Raw genomic sequence first — 6,003 nt, forward strand, 5'->3', positions numbered from 1 at the left:
TGAGCTGAACAGTGCTATGACTTCTCCCACTCTTGGAAACACAGAAAGTGGCTTACTAGAAATCAGGCAGCAGGTACACAGCCTCTGAAAAGTCCACAAGGGAGAGAGAGGGGAAAACATCACTCTATCATGTCTCCCCTGGATCCTTGGTTTTATAGTTTGGGATTTATGTCCTCATTTATTCTGTGCCTGGTCTCCTAAAGGACGTAAGACAATCGCGATTCTGTATGAGAACCATGCATGGGATTTTTTGAGAAAAAAAAAAAATTCAGACTTTCTAACTAATTCAGATGAAGGTGGTTATAAGGGGAAAGAAAAAAACTGGGGAAATGAGGCACAGGAATAGCAAGGAAATTTTTACTCTATGCCTTTTATATGTTTGGTTTAAAGCCTGAAAATGTGATGTTTATTCAAAAAATAAATCAAAAGTTTGAATGTATATCATTAAACACTCTGAGATGACTTTGAAAGCAAGCCTTTTCCCCACCTAAGCTACCATCTCAGGAAAATACAAGCAAGCATGTCATCGTCAGGATGAACAATTCCTTCAGTCTTTCAAACATCAAACCTCTTTAAGCATATTTTCTGGAGCTGAGCATTTTCCTCTGATTTCTTCGCCCCATGGGCATTAAAATCCTAAATTAAGAACCCAAGGATTAACCAAAGAAATTAGAGACCCTCTTCGTGAGTGGGGGATTCCCGACAATCACAAAGCTTAAAATCTTTTTAATTATCTCTGTTAATTGACGGGATAATAAGCATCGATTCTACATACATGTGTGTTGGCCGCATCACAGAAATTACCTGGCATGTTTTATTCACACAGGGGCCGCAGGCTGCTCCAGTGACCAGCAGAAGCAGTTTCTCCCTCTCAAGCAAGCGTCAGAAAGGTCTGAAAAATGACAGTCACCAGTGGAAAATGAAAGGCTCTCGCTTTTTCTCCCATTACATTGTAAGATAATTAAAGCCCAGACCAATAAAACATCGAGCATTCTTATTCAGAAATCCAATTTTCACTACATCAGGACAGGTAGTTAAATGCTTTAAGCCATCTGCTGGCAACTTCACCAGCCCGGCCCATAGCAAAGCCACGTTTTTGTTTTTGTTTTGTTTTTTTCAGGTGGTTTTGCCAACAGTGACCAACCAAAGAGAGGAGAAGAGTCTGACAAGGGAGCCCCTTGCATTGTTGACGAGCTTGGGGTCCCAGTGCCTGCTGGCTCGTGGATAACAAATCCAAAATAACTGTTTGATTAAAAACAGACGGACGAAAAAAGTATCACGTAAAATATGTAACGTGTGAGGGTCAAATTCTGCTACGTACTAACTGTATTTTCAGAAAGCCTGAATCTCTACCCTTCTGTGGGAGTGTGCTGGCCGTCACCATAGGGGGTTAATAGCAGGGTCCCATTACAAAGACAGGATCATTCCAGTGCCAACCATTAGGGCATCACAACAGCACAGACAGACAGAAATAGGTTAACAAAATGTAGATACCAAAGTTATTAGAGAGGCTAAATAAATAAATAAGGACCCAGCTACACAGTATGTGGAGGCAGCTGGGACACTGACCGAGATGCATGGCGTTCCATAAAGGCGGGTACCATTAGTGGCAAAGAAGCATCGTGAGTGAGGGTATATAAGCTGTAGGTATCAGGTCCGAAAACAGGCTCTTGGGCAAGTTACTTAAGCTCTCTGAGCTTGTTCGTAATTACACTGCAAGTATTTAAATAAGCTAATGTTTCTAAAGTTACACAGGGACTTCCATTTCTGGGAAGATGAAGTAGACATATTTTCCCTAATCCTCCTACTAAGTGCAACTAAAAACCCTGGACATTTTACGTAAAACAAACACAAGTGTAAAAGATGGAGGAGAGAAGACAGACTGTAAGGGACTCCAGGATCCGAACCACAAGGCACTGGATTCCCTGGGGTTTCTTTTTGCCACATATATCCCAGGCTGGGTGCCGCCCACCTGAAACACCAAAGGGCACAGACAGTAAAAGCCCCAACAAAAGCTCGCGCTCTCTGTAGCCAAAGGGGCAGGAAAAGAACAGCCCAGCAGGACAGAATACTTTTAGGAAATAACTATTCTACTGCAGCCAGTCACCATTACAACTATGCCCTACCTGCAACCAAACCAACAAAGATGAAGTGATGAACCTAGACTCCACCCCCCAGGCTGTAACGAGGGGTCTCAGCCAGCACATCAGGTGGTATCAGAGAAGACTGAGAAAGCAGTTAGGACACTGATCCTCCAAAGGCGCTAATGAGTCCTCCCACCTGGCATGGTGTCAGTTGAGACCATGTGGGAACCCTGGACTTCTACCCCACCTGGTGGTACTGAGGTACCCTCCCCATGCCGTCTAAGAGAATTAACAAATTCTAGTAGCCAGCAGATCTAATCTCCCTACTCAAATGTGTGCTGTAGGAGGGCAGTGTTCTTTGTTTCATTTCTTCACTGTTGTATCCTCATTACTTTTAATAGTGTCAGACTTATAGTGAGGACTCAATAAATATTTTGGGGGGAATGAATTGCAAATTCATTTCTCTATGTGTATTGCAAGGTCCTCAGCTATAGAGTTGAGTTAATGACACTTCTATTCCATGTTATTATGAAGATTATATGAGATAATATTCAAAAACAAAACTTTCCTAGGGTATATAAAGAACTCTTACAATACAAAAAAAAGAGAGAGGGGGCTTCCCTGGTGGCGCAGTGGTTGAGAATCTGCCTGCCAATGCAGGGGACACGGGTTCGAGCCCTGGTCTGGGAAGATCCCACATGCCGTGGAGCAACTGGGCCCGTGAACCACAACTGCTGAGCCTGCGCGTCTGGAGCCTGTGCTCCGCAACAAGAGAGGCCGCGATAGTGAGAGGCCTGCGCACCGCGATGAAGAGTGGCCCCCACTTGCCGCAGCTAGAGAAAGCCCTAGCACAGAAACGAAGACCCAACATAGCAATCAATCAATCAATAAATAAATCTTTAAAAAAAAAAAAAAAGAGAGAGAGAGAGAGAACAACCCAATTTAAAGTTGAGAACTTTAAATAGACACTTTAAATAGAACTGGAATAGACATTTCTCCAAAGAAGATAGGCAAATGCCCAATAAATACACGAAAAGATGCTTAACATCACTAATCCTTAGGGAATTGCAAACCAAAACCACAATAAGATAACGCCTCATTAGAATGGCTACTATCAAAAGAAAAAGCGAGGAGAGGGAAGAAAAATAAAGTATTGGCAAGGAGGTGGAGAAACAAAAACACGTGCACTGCTGGTAAGAATGTAAAATGGTGTAGCTGCTATGGAAAACAGTATGGTGGCTCCTCCAAAAATTAAAAATGGAATTACCATATGCTCCAGCAATTTCACTCCTGGTTATAAACCCCAAAAAAGTTGAAAACAAGGATTCAAACATATATTTGTACACCACAGTCAGAGCACCATTATTCATAACAGCCGAAAGGTGGAAGCCCCCCAGGTATCCACTGATGGATGGATGGGTAAACAAAAGGTGGTACGTACGTACAATGGGGAGAAGGGGAAGTAGGCAATTATTGCTGAATGGGTACCAAGTTTCACGTTGCAAGATGAAAAGAGTTCTGGAGATGGATGGCAGTGATGGTTGCACAACAATGTGAACACACTTAATGCCACTAAACTGCACACTTTAAATGATTAACATGGTAAATTTTATGTTACATCTATTTTACCATAATTTTATACATTAAAAACATACCTTGCACCATATCAACAACATAGTAAACACTCATTAAATGATAGAGTACAGAGATGGAGTATAAAATTTATAGCAGAACCACCTTGTGTTTCTTGCCTATAGTTATGTCTCACGAAAGAGGATCTAGCTATAGAAGTAGGCCTCACAGTCCTTTTGCACCAGCTTGGCAAAATCAACGAAGAAAAAGGGGAGTGTCAGGGAAGGGCCAGTGCCAGTAGCTGCAAGGACGCTTCCATCTCAAAGTTAGATTGCTATTGCCTGGCTACATAAGACACTGTCTCAGCAGGAAAGAAAGTAAGTTTCTCGTCTCCTTTTACTGCAGAAAAAGAACAGAGCTGCCTATAGAATAACAGAATTGGATTAGGCCTTGAAAAAAAAAAAATCAATACCCGTTATCCCAGTGCCTGGAGCCCAGCTCTGTAGTTGTGACACGCTCTGTAGTGACATGCTCTGTAGCTGTGACACGCAGGTTCAGTAGTTGTGGCTCGCGGGCTCTACAGCGTGGGCTCAGTAGTTGTGGCTTGCAGGCTCAGTAGTTGTGGTGCACGGGCTTAGTTGCTCCACGGCATGTGGGGTCTTCCTGGACCAGGGCTCGAACCCGTATCCCCTGCCTTGGCAGGTGGATTCTTAACCACTGCGCCACCAGGGAAGCCCTGCTATGCCTTTTTGATCCTAAGTTTGATTCATTCTTGAGGAGAAGGTTATCAATAAACCTGATTCCCAGTATTTTGCTTCCATCAGCACCATCGTCATCACCATCATCACCATCATCACCATCATCATCATGTTTCTTCCCATTTGTTTACCCCACCCTCCTATTCCAGTCTTTGCCCCAGGAGGTTGATTCCTCAGACTCCACCTCCCAGGCCTCCTTCCTGCTGGTTCCCTGATTGGTTTGGTTAATGGGAGGCACAGGCTGGAGATCAGAGCCTGGGGTAACTTTTCCCCACTCCCTCCCTGATTTGCCTGATTTGCAGCCGCGGCTGTCTCCCTTCATCCACAGCTTCCGTCAAGTGGCCCCTGCTCCAAGAATCCTGCTCTCTCTGGGCTCCGTCATCCGATTTCCTCTCCTTGCTCCTTCAGGACAAGAGTGGTAAGTCTCCCATCGCTTCTAGTCTCTGGGTGCCTCAACATCCTTGTTTATTTTCCTAACTGTGACCGCTGAGTGATCCCTTCATGGGTGTCTCTGATGCCATCCGAGTTAGAGTCTGTGTTCTGCCAGGATCCTGATGACACGTCATCTCTACTGTCATCTTCTCCGTGTCTATTATTGATTGCTCCCTGTGTATCAGACACTGTGCTTTCCACGAGAAACGTATTTCCATGAGGAAAGTATTATTTTATAAATGAGAAAGTAGACTGAGCCATTTTAAAGATCTTATCCCAGGTAACACAGCTAGTAAATGACAGAGTCAGAATTCAAACTACTCCAGAGCCTCTGTTTAACCACCGCCAACAGTTCTGCAATACAGTCCATGTCAGAATCATCTGGCGTGTTTCTTACAAATCCAGATTCTCAGAAACCTACTCAGAGCTCTCCGCTGAGGAAACCAGCTGTTGGTTTTAACGTGGGCAGTGAAGCTGGCTTAGGGTCCTCACCTGCTCCGAGGGAGCTAATTGCATAGGTTAATTGACAACCGATGGGGCGGGCTGGCATTAAAACTCTGACCAGTATGGGCAACAGTAATTAGTGAGATCAATCAAACTCTCTCTCCCTCCCATATTTAAATGAAAAATGCTAAGGAAATTAGGAGGTAGAGGGAGGACAGAAAAGAAAACCATAAAGAGAAGCAGGCAATGAGCAAGTGGAGGGGCCATATGGTGGAGCAGTGACCAGTGATGCAGTAACGACAGCAGCGTCCCTGGAGCCAAGCGGAAGCTGGAACAATGGCTATTCCTGGCTTCTCTTGAGATCTATCTCCTCTCACCCATCAACTCACCAGTGATCTAGGTAATCGCTGGTCATGTCTTCCCTGACCCAGACTCTTTTGACTGAGCTGACATCCCCCAGCTTTTACAGAACAAGCTCTAAGCAAACACAAGTGAAATAGCCTTCCTACTGGTCTTCCTGAATTTACTCTGTTCCTTTCTCTAAACCATTATTCACACTGAAGCCAGAGTGATGTCTCCAGACTGTAAATCTAAGTTTATCAGCCTCCTTGCCTAAAACTCACAAATGGTTTCCTATTCTCTCCACATAAAGTGAAAATTCCCTACCGTGGCCTCCCAGTTCCTGCGTCGTCCAGTCACCGTGCCTCCTCTTC

Source organism: Balaenoptera musculus, chromosome 11 (genome assembly GCF_009873245.2).
Source record: "Balaenoptera musculus isolate JJ_BM4_2016_0621 chromosome 11, mBalMus1.pri.v3, whole genome shotgun sequence".
In the NCBI taxonomy this organism is placed as follows: Eukaryota; Metazoa; Chordata; class Mammalia; order Artiodactyla; family Balaenopteridae; genus Balaenoptera; species Balaenoptera musculus.